Source organism: Dermochelys coriacea, chromosome 3 (assembly GCF_009764565.3).
Source record: "Dermochelys coriacea isolate rDerCor1 chromosome 3, rDerCor1.pri.v4, whole genome shotgun sequence".
In the NCBI taxonomy this organism is placed as follows: domain Eukaryota; kingdom Metazoa; phylum Chordata; order Testudines; family Dermochelyidae; genus Dermochelys; species Dermochelys coriacea.
Genome location: NC_050070.1, coordinates 187,983,180 through 188,001,224, shown reverse-complemented (window position 1 = coordinate 188,001,224; position 18,045 = coordinate 187,983,180). Strand labels below are relative to the sequence as shown.

The 18,045-nt window shown below is 39.7% G+C and overlaps 1 long non-coding RNA gene across 1 annotated transcript; it reads right to left on the bottom strand.

Annotated features, from left to right (window-relative positions):
• Positions 1 to 270: 270 nt before the first annotated feature.
• On the bottom strand, positions 271 to 16,089 carry LOC122459168. Its single transcript, XR_006279673.1, has 3 exons — positions 16,077 to 16,089; positions 11,871 to 11,873; positions 271 to 401 (listed from the first exon to the last, which is right to left on the bottom strand). It is a non-coding gene; the product is annotated as an uncharacterized LOC122459168 (long non-coding RNA).
• Between the last annotated feature and the right edge of the window lie 1,956 nt (positions 16,090 to 18,045).

Below are 18,045 nucleotides of genomic sequence, written 5' to 3'. Positions count from 1 at the left end.
AGTAAATGTTATGAATCAGAAGACAGGAGATGTGGAAGGGCAGAATTATGTATTTCTAAGGGAACTATAACTGTAAAGTTGTCTTTATTTGGAACACCTAAGTACCAGATGGTAAGGGAGAAATTCAAGAATGTGAAAAGCAAGTGTATCTATCAGTACAGAGCATAAGTTACCAGCATGAGAAGTGTAGGACGTATTTTTAGTGTGAAGTGTCATCCAGTCCCCTGAAATAGCAGTGCTTGTGGGACTGTGTTTCCACAGTAATCTGCACGATCGCCCTGTGTCAAGGTTCCGGCCCCACTCTGAACTCTGGGGTACAAATGTGGGGACCTGCATGAAAGACCCCCTAAGCTTATTCTTACCAGCTTAGGTTAAAACTTCCCCAAGGCACAGATTCCTTTCTTGCCTTGGGATTGCTGCCACCACCAAGTGATTTAACAAACAGTCAGGGAAAGGACCACTGGGAGTCCTATTCCCCCAAAATATTCCCCCAAGCCTATAACCCTTTTCCTGGGAAAGGTTTGAGCATATATCCTCACCAATTCGTTACAAAGGGACTACAGACCCAAAAATTGTCTTAAAACAATGGAAAAATCCATCAGGTTCTTAAAAAGAAGGATTTTATTTAAAGAGAAAAGGTAAAAGAATCACCTCTGTAAACTTGGGCTGGTAGTTAACCTTACAGAGTAGCAGAAAAGTCAAAGAGCACAGAGGAACCCCATCTAGCCTTAGTTTCAAAGTTACAACAAAACAGGGATAAACCTCCCTCTAGCAAAGGGAAAATTCACAAGTTGAGAAAACAAAGATAAACTAATACGTCTTGCCTGGCTGTTATTTACAAGTTTGAAATATGAGCGACTTGTTTAGAAAGATTTGGAGAACATGGATTGATGTCCGGTCCCTCTTAGTCCCAAGAGCGAACGGCCACAGAAAATAAAGAACCCAAAACAAAAGCCCTCCCCGCCAGATTTGAAAGTATCTTTTGTCCCCATTGGTTCCTTTGGTCAGGTGCCAACCAGGTTACTTGAGCTTCTTAACTCCTTACAGGTAAGGAGGAATTTAGGCTACCCCTATGGTTATGACACCCTGAAAATCTGATAGCTCAGACTCACCAGTCAGTTTTTATGGGTTTTAGAGATTTATTGCAGGATAAAGTTAGGCCAATAATTGAACCTGAGTGGTTCAAAGCTCCTGCACTATGGAGGGAGAGGATGTTAAAGTTCATACTTAACTTGCTGGAAATGAAAATGCAGCATAGAGAAGCAGCAATGAATGGGAATGCACGGAAGAAAACAAGAAGTACCAAAGAGAAAGCCACTAAAGGTTTCTCTATTAAAGGAAAAGGTGAAAGAAGTAGCCTGATTACTTACTCACATGTCAGTGCCTGACCATGTATTACATACATATGCAGCTTTTATAAAATACTTCATCAGAGTGCATAATATATGATGTGGTAGCAACACGGCAAGGATATTGAGGATCTTATTGTGGGATCTCTTCCACATGTGCATTTCTAACCATGTATTCATTTTGATGCATGTCATCACACAGAGACTTTGCCTTTCATTTCCAGTGTTTTACACACTAATGATGTAAATTTTAATATGATCCCAATCCAGCAAAGTATGTGCTCAAACGTTAAGTATGTGAGTAGTCCCACTTCAATTGGACTATTCTAATGCTTAGAGTTAAGCACATGTTTAAGTGTTTTATTGTATCAAGACCTATTGACAGTGTACTGGACCTTTCTGCAGAATCCACAGCCACTTCAGTAATTGCTTTCTAGCCTATGCCAATGAGAGGAAGACACAGACAAGTATTCACTGGAGCCATTTCAAACAGGTAGCAACTTAAATTATTATTGTAGCATATATCATAGAGCCATAGAAGCTCTTGCAACATTGCAGAAGCGTAGTCAGCCATGCTAAACCTAAAGCCTGCTCAACACAATCATACCATTGTTTCAAGAGATAAGAAAAGTAATTGCGGGGGGAGCCATCATGAACCTGCTCAGAACTCCAGCGCACCCTTTGACCTAGGAGTAGCTCTCAAAGGCTGACATATTCTTCATGTGACATAATGGTCAGCTTTTCCCCCTTTGTGAGTGTGAGCTTTCTTTTGCTCCAGTTCATTTTGTTCAAATTTCTGAAATCCTGTAATTGAATTACTTGGACTAAATTCATCCCGGATCCAACTGCATACTTTCAATGGAATGACATCGGGGAATTGTATTTTTTTGTGATTAGAATGGCAAGCACGGGATTTTCTAACAGTGCTAACTGCCTGTTTCACTTCTCCCATCATCATCATCTTATGTTTCTCCTAGAGAAGATCATATTGCATTCTGGAGAGTTGCTGAGTTGCGTACTATTTCTTTAAAGGACTCTACAGCAGAGAGAACAGAGTAAGCGGATGCATCATGAAGCTGTTTGTGGCAAACATATTTTTGGGTTAACAGTCACAACTTCGAATCTCCAGAACTACTAATGAGTAGCAGAAAATTATGTGCACAAATAGCTGAAAGTTATACACACGAGGAGAGACAGAGCTGTGCAACTGAGCTGAGCCAAGAAAAAGCTGTTGTTAAACTCAAACTCACATATATGTGAAGAATTACATTTTACAGTCAAAAACATAAAGATTAATCCCTCTATTATAGATATATGGTAGAGGACTTATTTTCACATGCGGTAGCTTCCTCCAGAGTTTTATGCATCCCTGTTTTATATGCTGAATGACTAATTCACAGTGAATAATTGTTCTGCTCATGATTTGTGAACAGTTTACATAATTATTCACGCACACCAATGTGCAGAAGACCTGGACAAAGCCTATACTCCATTTAAATCCCAATGAAATCATACATTCAGGGATTAAGTGGGACTTGTAGTGGCATACAGGCCTTCTACTGGCCCTGCACAGGAGTTAATTTCGCTCTCATTGAGGATTCTAGATTGTTTAAGAGCTGTTTGAGTATTCAAAACTTGAGCTGCGTTGATAAGTTCTGACTGGGTGTATAAAGTAAGATCCTCAACTGATGTAAATTGACCTACCTACTGAAGTCACTACAGCTATGTTGATTTATATCAGCTGGAGATCTGAGCCATAGAGTCTGGTCTCTTCTTACTTCCACCAATGTAAGTTAGTATTAATTGCAGTGTAGTCAATGTTACTTACATCTGGGTAAAATAATTGTAAGTGAGAAGAGTATCAGGCCCAAAGGTCACATGATAATTTTCTGTTCCCTGACTGGATATGTATGACTCTTACAATATTAAACTGAATGCACTGTGATCTGAGTTTCAAATCAGTTCCAGTTATAATGTTCCAAGTGCAGTGTGGATGGGACCGGTCAGTGAATGTCACATCAAGAAGCCAACCTACTCTTAATTGTATTTGTTGTTCTTCAGGACTTGATTTATCAGATGAACTTCACCCATTAAAAGTGAGTCCATACTGCAATCTTGCAGGCTATCTTTTAAAATCAAATCAAGCTTTACAAGTAATTTATTTTTTCCTAATTGTAAATATAGTAGTTTACGGCCAGAAGACAATTGGGACTGTTTTTTTTCTCAATTGCCATTGTATTTTTAAAAAGCTGAACTATAATTGAACTTCTCAGCACTTCTCTCCCTATTGACCACTACTGTAAACCTGGAGCAACTGTACTGAGAGAGGTCACAGCATGTGCAGTGAGACTTAGTGCTGCCTCCAGCTTTTTCTGCAAATTGGGTGCAAGGGCAAACTGCTTAACGTGACTCTTTCACATCATCTTTAACCCTGCCAATTTTTCATTGTGGCCGCTTAGCCATGCACACATTTGGCAGAGGGGGAAAGATAGTTACATGAGAGTAGGGCTAGCTGGAAAATATTAAATAAAATTGCAAAACATTTTAATGATAAAAAATTCTCCATTTTTCTTCTGTAAATTCTCCACCCAGCTTTAGTGGAGAGTAGCATCCCAGGTAGCTTCTTGTCTCTTCTCTATTGGCCTTCCATGGCTTTCTCTGTTAATAAATTCCTTTCAGAATGTGTATGTGTGTGTTTTATTTGAAGATGGTTTGTGGAAAGCATAACCGCTGTGAATACTTTTGAAAATAAATGTTCCTGAGAGTATTCACACTGGAAGACATAGACTGGGTGGTAGGGGGAGGGGGAGGTTAGCAGTGGGAACAATAGGGGAAAATGCAGATTTGGGTAAATATAACAGAGGAAGAAGTGGCAGGAATTAATTCCCAGTTCAGGAAAGTCCTTAAGCTCATGCTCAGATACATTATTATTAAAGACAACACTTAGGAACATGCTTAACTTTACATTCGAGAAACTTTACAGGACAGAAAAATAGAGTCTAAGGCTATGTCTACACTGCGCACCTTACAATGGCAAGGTTGTGCCACTACAGCCACACTGTTGTAAACTATACAGTGTAGCTGCTCTTTGTCAGCAGGAGAGAGATCTCCTGATGACAAAATAAAACCACCCCCAATGAGGAACGGTAGCTTCGTCTCCAGGAGAGCATCTCTGGATGAGGAAGCACTATCCACACCAGCACTTTTCATTGTTAAAACTTTTGTCATTCGGGGAGTGTTTTTTCACATCCCTGAACGACAAAAGTTTTAACAACGAAAGTGCAGTGTAGACATAGCCTAATTTTCCAAACTGGAGATTAGAGATGTATGCACAACTGCATTCCTATATTTGCGTAATTACACTGCAGGAGAATTTGTGCCTGCAAAGGGATAGTTAGAAGTCTAAATGGGCATTAGCAAACTTGACTTCTCACCTGCAGATACCTGCCTTCACCTACTATTGTGGTAGTGGTTCATATTAATTCAGGAACATACTTTTGCTTCTGCTCCTCAGACATCTCTATGTGAAAGTTTGGCCTACAAAGACAAATTTTCTACTTACATATTTCACATTATCTTAGCATCATTGAAAAATATAACCAGTTATGCGTGTGCAACTCTATTGAAGATAATTGGATTACATAGATGAACCTGAGAGCACAATTTGGCCCAATATGTAAAACAAATCAGAAACATACATTTATTGTTCAAATTCATCAATAGCCTCATACCAAGGAAATAAAGCATATTGATTCTTTTCTGCAAAGATAGTGTTCTGTGTAACACTAATCAGCTCCCCCCTCCACATTTATCTTCAAGTGCAGCTTAAGTCATTTAGGTGTCTAAAGAATTGTATGCAGCTGCAAATCAGGTAGTCTAATTTAAATAATTCAAATCAAACCCACAATTTATTTGTATCCATACAACTGTGGTTATAACAATGGAGACTTGCTCTGGCCGGACTGAAAATTTGGCCCTAATTTTAGGTGATGTCAACTGTTGTGCTTTGTTTTGACCAGAACTCTATACAAATTAGAACAAATACTGTTGACACTTTGGTTAGGATACAAATATGTTATTACTGCACTATTGGATTTGATTCCTAGAAATACACAGGGGTCATATTCTCATCTCAGTTATTCCACTCAAGCCAGGTGAGTTGTTATGGATTTGCATCACAGTAACTGACATCAGAATCTGGACCCAGATGTACCACGTTTTTTTAAAAAAAAACATCATAAACTCCTGAAATGTCTTGATCAGATAAAACTTTTTTTTTCTGGGAACCCAATAATTTTTAAAACCTTTGGAACCAGTTCCACTAGTGTTCTCCTGCAAAGGATTCTCCCTTCCTCTTCAGCCCCTCTCCACCACTCACTATAATTTGTTGATAAAAAGATTCTATTAAAATCAATTTAAAAACATTCAATTAAAAAGTCTCAAAAATCATGAAAATATTCACAAAGAACTGGATTTTTTTGTTTGTTTTGTTTGTGATTAAAAAAAATTGAAAACAGGACTGTGTTAATGAAAAGTTTTCTTTGCAAAAAATAAAATAAAATGTGCCAGCTCTGTCTATAGCAATATCTAAAACATTGCTGTCAATGGAGTGCCCAATGGATCTGATCCAAAGGGCACTAAAGACAATCTTTCCACTAATTTCAATGAGTTTTGGATCAGGCCTTAAGTGTGTAAGGATTATTTAAGTGAGAACAAATTCCATGATCAGGTTTTAAATATATGTTGTGATCTTGGCAATGGATCTTCCAGGAAGATGGAAAATAAATCTATATACTGATATCTTTTACATTGTTCCTTTTACACATTTCTAGCTACCAAGAAGGCAACTGTACATAGAAATCATCTACTCGATAGCATGGGTGGGGGGAGAACAGTAGTTGGGAAAAGTTGTTATTTTTCTTAAAAAAGGTGTTCAGAGACTGTTGTTAAGTATGTATTCTTCAATCAGTGAAGAGGAGAATTTCTCTTTGAGTTTTTTTCTTATACATTTATGTATGAAAATCAAACTGGATTTCCAATTCATGAGAGGTTCCTTGTGATTAACAATTAGCCACACACTGCAGACAGGGAGGGGTGAGGGGTGTGAGAGTGTGTGAATGTGTGTGAGAGAAAGAGAGAATGTTATTTTAATACTTTCTAAACATACAAAAATAAAACTTTGGGATTCATATTCTGGTTCCATTTACACCTTTATAAATGCAGAGTAATTCTACTGACCTTGTTGGAACTACTTTCAGAATTACATCAGTGTAACTGAGACCAGAATCTGTGCCTGAATGTTCAGAACACTGATGATTGATTTCTGCAAAATCCTACAATCTGCACTAACTAATTCAAAGTATAGGGCCACACTGATTGAAATGTCTTGTTTTATCATACTCAATTATCCCAGTTTGGAATCCATAAACTGCAAAATGGCTATACTTTTTTTTTATCCTTGTATTTTTATAGTCTTGTTTTGAAAAACCATAAAGGATGCATAAAAGTTTTTCTTCCATTCTACACAAATCATAGAACATCTTAAAAATTGTGTTTACAAAACCCCCACATTTAACTGCTTCTAGTGATCTCTGCAAAACAATACAGCAAAAAGTGTCTTATTTCAAACCAGAGCTAAATGTATGAACAATGAACTGTGAACAATTTACTCAATAAATTTAACATCCTTTTCTCTTTACAAATTCTTTGAATAGTTGACAAGTACATCATAAGTATTTGTTATTTAAGTCTGTACACCAAATAAATTTGGTGAATGATTCTTGGTCTGTAATTCATTCAAGAGCAGCTCATTAAAGTGTTCGCAAAATTCTGTTTTCACTGGCTATTTAAGTCATATGGTATGTTTCTTTCCCTTAGAGGTTCAACATACTCTTAGAAATTGGGTTTTTGTTGCTAATATTTAATATTACAAATTGGAAATATGGTTTCTGAAAATAATCCCCAATAATCACTTCATGAACATGCCCGCCAGCAAAACTCTTCTCTCAGAATATTGATAAGAAATGAACACAAAAGGGACATGGACAGATCCAAAGTGAAATTATTTAAAAATCTGAATGAATCTGCTAATCAGAAAGGGTCGGTTTTAATTTTTTTTAGTATTGTTTTCATGCTTTTTATATATATTTTGTCAATGTTCTCATTCTATTGTGTTCTTGAGCCCTTATATAATCTATATAGCACATTGGTCTTTTGATAAATGGTACAGAAAGAGATAAGTAAGCTTCAAATTACATCATATTTCAAAAGATTCAAAAGTGGAATCAGGGAGTTCTATACTGCCTTGAAAATTCACAGCTGAGGAGGGCAGTGATGGCAGTATGCTTGCTATAAATTCCTGTAAACTGACCAGGACTATATCCAAGTGAACTAGGTACCTTTAGTTTGCACCAGCAGGGTCCATGTGGGGCAGCTAGAGGGCAACACATCAGACTGCTCTACAACTCACACCCTTGGTGCCATGTAGACAGCCTACTAACTGTAGGCTCTTGTATGGGATTATATACATGTGATTCAAATCAGAACAACAAGATGTTCAATCCCTTCACCCCTCCCCAGTAGTGGTCTTGTGCTCAGCATTCCCACCACCACCACAACACTAGACAGTGATTTCTTTTGTCCTTGTGAAAGCAGTGAAAAGCAAATGCCATGTGCCTCACACACTAGGTTAGTTATGACTAAAGGCCGTGGAGCTGGAAGAATGATAGAAGGTCAGCGCGGATCTCTCTATCTCTGCCTTATTTATGGCCCCATTCATTTGGGATGGATATTTTTAACTGTGGGGATTAGGTTTGGGCATTGAGAGCCTAATAACTAAGGCTAAGATTTTATTTTTAGTAAAATTCACGAACAGGTCACGAGCAATAAACAAAAATTCATGGATCCTGTGACCTGTCTGTTATTTTACTAAAAATAGCCAGGGGGCAGGGCTAGGTAGAGGGGAGGAATGGAGTCCCCTGGGAAGGCTGACAGACCAACCCCTGGCTCCAGTGGCTGCAGCCCGTGGTACAGCCACGGGGGGCACACAGCCCCCACTCCAGAGCTGGAAACAGATGGCAGAAGAACGCCCTCCATGTAGGGAGTCCCTTTCCCAGCTTTGATATGATGTCCTTATTTCCTATACCCAGCTGCTGCAACTCCCATTGGGTACGGCAGGCAGTCAGCTTAATACATGATGCTGTGTGGGCTGTACTGGTGCCTCATGGTGCTTGATGTCATAAAGTTACCTGAGAATCCAGCCCTCCTGTTCTGATTGAGTGGAGTTTGAAACCTAATGGGCACTCAATTTATAGAGGTGTAAAAAGGCAAGACACAGTGGAGATCCTCAGTTGCCCTTTCCCAGTTCTCCGGCAGGTTGGATTGTACTACTCCCTGTAAGTATGCATGCAGATCAGGTATTCAACTTCGGAGCCATCTTTTAAATAAACTGCAGTGCTAGAAATGACATTCTCCACTTTCCCTATTTTTATGGCATTTGCAATCCTATTTGCACAACCATATCTGTGGCACAAGCTTACTGTGACACAACAAGCTCATTTCTCTGAGCTGCCAGTGTGTTCAGTGACAGATTTCCTTTTGTGCATCTTGTGAAGACGTCATTGTTCTGTCATATGCTTCCCTGGAACTTCAAGGTGCTTTTCACAGTACATCTTCTCACTGTACAGCACATCACCAGTGAATCCTGTTTGTCGCCACTGCTGTTTCTGCAGTCCTTGTTCTACTTTTGCTTTCTTCTTTTGGGTTTCACAGTATACGTATTTCCATATGCAGCAAGAATTAGCTCTCATGCACAACAGAAGTTGAAACCACATTTAGACAAAAAGAAAAGGAGTACCCGTGGCACCTTAGAGACTAACAAATTTATTAGAGCATAAGCTTTCGTGAGCTACAGCTCACTTCATCGGATGCATTTGGTGGAAAAAGCAGAGGAGAGATTTATATACACACACACACACACACAGAGAACATGAAACAATGGGTTTATCATACACACTGTAAGGAGAGTGATCACTTAAGATAAGCCATCACCAGCAGCAGGGGGGGGAAAGGAGGAAAACCTTTCATGGTGACAAGCAAGGTAGGCTAATTCCAGCAGTTAACAAGAATATCAGAGGAACAGTGGGGAGTGGGGGGGTGGGAGGGAGAAATACCATGGGGAAATAGTTTTACTTTGTGTAATGACTCATCTATTCCCAGTCTCTATTCAAGCCTAAGTTAATTGTATCCAGTTTGCAAATTAATTCCAATTCAGCAGTCTCTCCTTGGAGTCTGTTTTTGAAGCTTTTTTGTTGAAGTATAGCCACTCTTAGGTCTGTGATCGAGTGACCAGAGAGATTGAAGTGTTCTCCAACTGGTTTTTGAATGTTATAATTCTTGACGTCTGATTTGTGTCCATTCATTCTTTTACGTAGAGACTGTCCAGTTTGGCCAATGTACATGGCAGAGGGGCATTGCTGGCACATGATGGCATATATCACATTGGTAGATGCGCAGGTGAACGAGCCTCTGATAGTGTGGCTGATGTGATTAGGCCCTATGATGGTATCCCCTGAATAGATATGTGGACAGAGTTGGCAACGGGCTTTGTTGCAAGGATAGGTTCCTGGGTTAGTGGTTCTGTTGTGTGGTGTGTGGTTGCTGGTGAGTATTTGCTTCAGATTGGGGGGCTGTCTGTAAGCAAGGACTGGTCTGTCTCCCAAGATCTGTGAGAGTGATGGGTCGTCCTTCAGGATAGGTTGATTTCATCTATCCATGATTTCAACAATTTCCATCCCACCATCAACCTCAGCCTGGACCAGTCCACACAAGAGATCCACTTCCTGGACACTACGGTGCTAATAAGCAATGGTCACATAAACACCACCCTATATCGGAAACCTACTGACCGCTATTCCTACCTACATGCCTCTAGCTTTCATCCAGATCATACCACTCGATCCATTGTCTACAGCCAAGCGCTACGATATAACCGCATTTGCTCCAACCCCTCAGACAGAGACAAACACCTACAAGATCTCTATCATGCATTCCTACAACTACAATACCCACCTGCTGAAGTGAAGAAACAGATTGACAGAGCCAGAAGAGTACCCAGAAGTCACCTACTACAGGACAGGCCCAACAAAGAAAACAAAAGAACGCCACTAGCCATCACCTTCAGCCCCCAACTAAAACCTCTCCAACGCATCATCAAGGATCTACAACCTATCCTGAAGGACGACCCATCACTCTCACAGATCTTGGGAGACAGACCAGTCCTTGCTTACAGACAACCCCCCAATCTGAAGCAAATACTCACCAGCAACCACACACCACACAACAGAACCACTAACCCAGGAACCTATCCTTGCAACAAAGCCCGTTGCCAACTCTGTCCACATATCTATTCAGGGGATACCATCATAGGGCCTAATCACATCAGCCACACTATCAGAGGCTCGTTCACCTGCGCATCTACCAATGTGATATATGCCATCATGTGCCAGCAATGCCCCTCTGCCATGTACATTGGCCAAACTGGACAGTCTCTACGTAAAAGAATGAATGGACACAAATCAGACGTCAAGAATTATAACATTCAAAAACCAGTTGGAGAACACTTCAATCTCTCTGGTCACTCGATCACAGACCTAAGAGTGGCTATACTTCAACAAAAAAGCTTCAAAAACAGACTCCAAGGAGAGACTGCTGAATTGGAATTAATTTGCAAACTGGATACAATTAACTTAGGCTTGAATAGAGACTGGGAATGGATGAGTCATTACACAAAGTAAAACTATTTCCCCATGGTATTTCTCCCTCCCACCCCCCCACTCCCCACTGTTCCTCTGATATTCTTGTTAACTGCTGGAATTAGCCTACCTTGCTTGTCACCATGAAAGGTTTTCCTCCTTTCCCCCCCCCTGCTGCTGGTGATGGCTTATCTTAAGTGATCACTCTCCTTACAGTGTGTATGATAAACCCATTGTTTCATGTTCTCTGTGTGTGTGTGTGTATATAAATCTCTCCTCTGCTTTTTCCACCAAATGCATCTGATGAAGTGAGCTGTAGCTCACGAAAGCTTATGCTCTAATAAATTTGTTAGTCTCTAAGGTGCCACGGGTACTCCTTTTCTTTTTGCGAATACAGACTAACTCGGCTGCTACTCTGAAACCTGTCACATTTAGACAGTGATTGACACTAGCCACACTTCATTATTCTGTCACAGATTTGGTGTGCTAGTCAATGGATAGTGATGTCAGATCATTTGAAATTGACTGTAAAGTGCTTCCTATTGATCTGCGTGCTGAATTTCTGAAGGAAGGTATTGTAACTGATGTCAATCAGTGTTTTGCACAAACTTGTCTATACCATTGCTCATGCACTATCAGAGTTTCCAACTCCTGGCTAAGAGGTGATGCAAATCCCTATAGACATTTGGTATACTCTAAAGTTGATGGAGACACAGCTGATTCCCATGCCCTTACATTACTGTGGTTTGCATGGATATGGTGTTCGCACACTCTCAAGCATTCTGCTCTATTGCTGTCCTATACCTTAAGTCATGGTAATCAGGAACATAGTTGCATTCAGACTCAGAGTATTGGCTACTCTCAGGAAAGGAAGAAGGTCTTATTAAAGCACTGGACTGGGACTCAGGAGTTCTGGTTCAGTTTCTAGCTATGCCACAGACTTCCTGTATGACCTTGGGCAAGTCACTTATATCTCTTTTTGTCTCAGTTCCTAATCTGTAGAATGGGGTTAATCATATTTTTTGTCACACACCCTTTATCAGTGGTTCTCAAACTTCTGTACTGGTGACCCCTTTCGCATAAGAAGCCTTTGAGTGTGGACCCCTCCCTATAAATTAAAAAACATTTTTTATATATTTAGCACCATTATAAATGCTGGAGGCAAAGCGGGGTTTGGGGTGGAGTCTGAGAGCTCACTTCCCCCCATGTAATAACCTCACAACCCCTTTAGGGGTCCCGACCACCAGTTTGAGAACCCCTGCTTTATATGTTTCAGAGTGGCAGCCGTGTTAGTCTGTATTCGCGAAAAGAAAAGGTGTACTAGTGGCACCTTAGAGACTAACAAATTTATTTGAGCAAATATGCTCAAATAAATTTGTTAGTCGCTAAAGTGCCACTAGTACTCCTGATTTATATGTTATGTGTATTTAGGTTCAAAGCTCTTCAGAGCTTACTATCTTACTATCCCTACATCATTCTCTGATTTCAGCTGGGACCTCTAGGTGCTGCTATAATCATTATTATAATAAATGAGAGATAGGGGATATAATGGCAATGCTGTCTAATATTTATATTGCACTTTTTGACCCCTAAGGACTTCACAGAGCTTTATGAAATTTTCAGTGTACAAACAGTACAAGACTAACATTGTCCATCACAGAAATCCACCTCTGAGGTAGAACGTGACAGCAATTTAATAGCACACAGTAATATTTGTTCAAGAAAAAAGTGAAGTAATTGAAGGTTTACTGTTGTATGGCTGTATTAATCTAGATATCCAAGGGTGCCTCGTAGTCACACACACACCTGGCACAGGTGAGTGGACATTCGCTATTAAACACAGATACTTCACTAGAGGTGGGAGAAGGAGTGTCAGGCAGGAGGTGCTTTAGTAGAGCTATTTAGGAAAGTTTGCATAGGTTCTCTTGCTTTTGTACTGTGGTTAAAAGTAGTACTATTAGTCCCCCACTTTCATGAGAACTAAAATCACTTATAACATTTAGTAACAGTAAACAAATATTATGATAGCCTTTAACATTTTCCCCAAACCATAGAACAAAGTGTGTAAAATATTAATAAGTCTTTGCCAGCAATATGGGAAAGTATCATGATTCAGTGTACTATACTGATGAGGAAAAATACTAGAATTTGCCTTTGAAACATTTCTTTTTCAATTCCTGAGAATCAAGGCCTAGTTAGCTGCACTCAATACATGATGTTTTTAGTAATGTAACAACAGTTAGGTCTTCCATAGATTTCTAATATTATATTCTTGGTCAGAAATTCTTTATTGATTTGTAGCTGCTATTAAGTTGCATTCCTGCTATTCTGACTAAAGGAATCAATGGCAATTCACTTTATTTTATAAGAGGCAAAAGAGATGTAACATCAACTTTGAAACAGGGAGAACATTTATTGCACACGTAGTAATTCCAATAACAATTAGCTCAGGCTAGCAGGAATTGTTGGCTAGAGCAAATTTATCGTTAGCAGGCTGCATGTTCATGGTTGAAAATTTTAGAATAGAATGAAAATGCTTCCAAAAATAAAAACAGGTGTTCTCATTAACACTAGTGTAACTCAAGAGCAGATGCACTGAAGCCCATGTGAGGGAGAAGAGAGTCAGCCTATAGCTTGAATTCAGTGTGCTGTGTCTGTGAAGTATAAATGGATAATGAAGATGGGCCAATTCAAAACCCTCTCGAACTCTGGAGTAATTTGAACAATCTTTGAAGCTTGGACTCATCTCTTCTCAATAGTTCATTGAATTATATCCTAAACTGTTACAACTGAGGCTAAATTCTGGTCTCAGATATACAGATATTAATTGTGGCATGTACCAGAGATGGAAAAGACGGGGAAAGGATTATATACTTTCCATCCCCAAAATAGTATCATATGTGAGGCTGTGGCTTTATTCATCCACACTCAATTCAAGCACTCTGAATATCATGGTATAATATCGTTTACTGAACAGGCATGTGCAGCTGTGTAGCTGCTTTCATGAGTTACACATCAGAGATCACAGCATTATAGGCATCACATCTAGGAAGAATAATATTCCACACCTATTAAGGCCCTGTATCTGAAGAGCTTCCAGAGCTATACAAACAATAATGAATTAAATCCCAGAGAGCCCCTTGTGGTTAGTAGGTATTCTACACATCGATAGAGGGATAAACTGAGGCACAGAGAAGTTAAATATTTCTCCAAGGTCACAGGGCTAGACGGAGCCAATTGGCTCAACCCAGAGTATGATGCAATATGTATCGGTATTGCCAGAAGCCACACTGGGAAGTAATTGTGCTTCACAGGGTTACAATTCCTCCCCTGCTCCCGCATCTCTTCTCCAGGCTGGGAGTGCAACCTACTCATCTCCAGACACCAAACCAGCTACTCTGGTTGGCAAGTGGCCCCTTCCACAAATCAAGTTTCCTCCTCCTGCATCTTCATCCCACCCACTTACTCATAGGTATGAGATGAGCAGTCCAAATTTAACCAAATGGTGTGTGTGTATGTGTATAGCCGACAGGAAATATTACCTTTCCATTTATGAGTCACAGCCACTAGAAGAAGCTATTCTTGGCTAAAAGATGTAATTTGAATTCCTTTAGCTTTAATAGTCCAGGAGCCAAATTCTGGTACTACTGCAGTCAATGTTAAAACTCCAGTTGACTTTAGTAGAATCAGCATTTGGTCCCAAGAGAATTACAGCACTTTGATATAAGTCATGATTTTAAGACTATTTTGCTTAAAGTTATCTTATGTCTTTCTTCAAGTAATGTTTACTTCTTTCTCTCCAAATCCATTCCATATTCCACTTTCTCCAAACCTCACCACTTTGTGATTCCTTAAGCACAAAGGTTTTTACAGAATCTGTAGTTGGTTGAAGTTTATTGAGTTCCCAAGGACAAATAATCAACAAACATTTAATATTTAAGCAGCTCACAAGCAACAATTAAACTCTAGATGCAGCAGCAGTATTATAATTACAGCAGAATCTTTGACAATCAAGAGGCTATATCCAAGGATGTATTAACACATACTGTGTTTCTCTGCATCTGAGCAACAAATATCTGACTTGAAGGATAAACAAAATTAATGATGCCTGTCCATGTCTTTCCTTCCATTTACTGCATCAAATTGAGTTGTTCACAGCATAGGTCTAAATTGAGGCAGATCATCTGCAGAAGGGCCTAGCAGAAAAGTACATCCAAGCAAATGCAGGAGCCAGGAAAAGTCAAAATTGCAAGTTACAAGTCATCTGTAGAATCAAACCAGATATTTTGAAGCTGTATTATTCTCCAGGCAGGTGATACATAGCTGTGGTTCTATCACATAGCAGTTTGTTGTGGGCCAGTATCCTGGGAATTTCTTATTTAAAGCAGTACTTGTTGAAGGGAAATCCTCTGCTTGCTTGCCTACTTCAGGTAATATGAGTAGAGATAGGCCCCAGGATGCTGTGTTGATGCAAAAGGGCCAGAGAATACATGGAAGACTCCTCTTCATGTGGAGAATATCCCCATTACAGGGGACATCTGTGCTATCTTTTCAGCTGCTCAGATAGCCGGGTGCATTCTGGGATGGGCCAGGAGTGGGGCAGGCATGACCAGAGCACAGCTATACCCTGGCAGTTCCACACCTCTGCAAAGCTCCATAGTGACTGCTGCATCAGGGATGAAACATTATATAGAGCTGTCATTGGAGCTGGCCTAGCCTGCTCCCAGGGCTGCACTGGCCCCCACAGTTAATCCTTTGGTAGGGGAGACACATGCTGCCTCTATGCTGTCCCTGCACTGGGGCACAATCTAGGCCCAGATGCATTGAGATTCTGCTTTGGGAAAACTGAGGCCTGTTGCAACATGCCTCTACTCTAACAGACTACAAGAGATGATTGCAGATCTCCTCTTTTCCTGCCCCCTCCTTGCTGGTAATGTGAGTTAGGTAAATCTCATGGGAGGGGCCTAGGAGAGACTTTTGCTCTTGGAGAAAGGCTGGATCTGGATCTGAACACTGTGGCTTGGAAGCACCTATATTCTTGATCTAGATTTTGAAAACCTGCTCTCCACCTATACTTTCCTGTGCTCATGTTATGTTGTCAGTCAGTGATTTAAAAAAAAGGTTTTAGTATGGTCTCTGAAAATTTGTGTTAACATACTTTAAATTCTAGTAGCAGCTGGTAAATGGGTCCCACTGGAGCAGGTGAAAAATTCTAATTCCCTTTTGAAATTTTTTATATCCCTGATGAAGTAGACACCTTTTCAAACTGATACAATGCAGGCATAAAAAAAAATAACCCAGGATATATTTAAGCACTCTGAATGCTCTAACTGAGAGCACACTTTTAAGTTTTAAGGGAATTCAATATGTTATTTATACAAAGTCTTTAAGAAGAGGTAAGAAACCCAAAATCAGGATTGTTTGGAGATAAAGAGTATGAATCTTTCTAATCCCCAATTTGCCATTTCATCATGAGAAAATGTGCTTATTTGTTGCAGATGGATTGAAGCATCACACTTATTACTAGTCTGTCAGTAGAATGAATGATCAGGAAAGTCAGAGTTTTCAAGTCTTGTCCATTTTTTCTAAAATTCCCATTACCAGCTGTTCTCAGCTTCCAACAGTGCAATGAGCAACTTGCTGAAAAACAGTGAAATAATCAATTGGCATTGCCTTTTTCTGTGATTGGTTTGTGGGTTTGTTGGTTTTTTTGTTTGGTTGGGTTTTTGGGGGGTTTTTGTACCAGTGTAGCCTCCATATGTCAATGCCCAATCTTATTAAGGGTAAACCAGATAGTGTCCTAAAATTTTCTGCTGTGTTACTCCACTGATAGTGGCCTTTCAAACACATCTTGCAACTTAGCTACTGGGTAAACTAGTCATACAGCTGTAAAAGTTAATTTTTCCTTTTTTATGTTTATTGTACACAAATCAGCTTAACTTTTACTAACTGTTTTGTTATTTAAAATAACCTGATCACCTACAAGTTGTTCATGAACAGAGTATGTCTTTGCTTGATGTACATTGTTTATGGCATGTAATTGGTTGCAAGTTATTGATTCTGTTTCAGGCATTTATTAACAGTAGGAGAACAATTAAAAAGATTTCAATATGGCTGTGAGAATTTTTTATTTCTGTTAATTAAAAAAAAATCACTTGTTCATTGCCCAGGGGAAATGAATTAAAAGATTATGAACATTGGCAAAGCTAGATTGAGGATTTTATCTGCAAAAATGCCCAAGAATTCATATTTTTGGCAGCATACAGCCAACTCTATCACATGTCCTCCAGAAAACAAACCACTGGGGACTCCTTTTGGAAGCCATCAATTTAACATGATTAGCTAGCAGGACATACTAGGGAGTAACATGTACCTCCATATCTGATGGTCCCAGAAGATAAAATGTGGGAGTAGGAGTCAGGAGCCATGAGTTCTATCATCAGCTCTTCCACAATCCAGCTGTGTGATTTTGAGTGAGCTGTTTCACTCCAGGATGTAAAATGGATGCATTTACCATTATTTGTAAAGACTCTTGTGATCTATGCTATCTCAGTGAGAGGGAAAGAGAAGTCTCCCAAGCTCTTTCAAGGTAGCCAGAATCACAGTGGAGACAGATATTAATGAAACTTTGTTTAATTAAAATGTTCCTTTGTTTTCTCTAATTCCGAAGTGATGAACCATTACATCTGAGCACAGTCCTCATCCTGCCTCCACTTACAGTTAAAGTGCCTGTGAGAGTGTGCAGAAGTCATGCCTGAACACTAGCAGTCACTGAATTAACGTGTCCCTGCTCGAACCTCCTGCAGGAGTGAAAAGGGTAGAATAGTAATAAAGCAGGTGACTCAAGATGTAATTAGTAGTTCAGGGGTAAAGAAGGGGACTGTGTGAAAGTTAGTCAGAAAATCTTTGTGTAGGCAGTGCTATAAGAGAATTTTTTTGGCAGG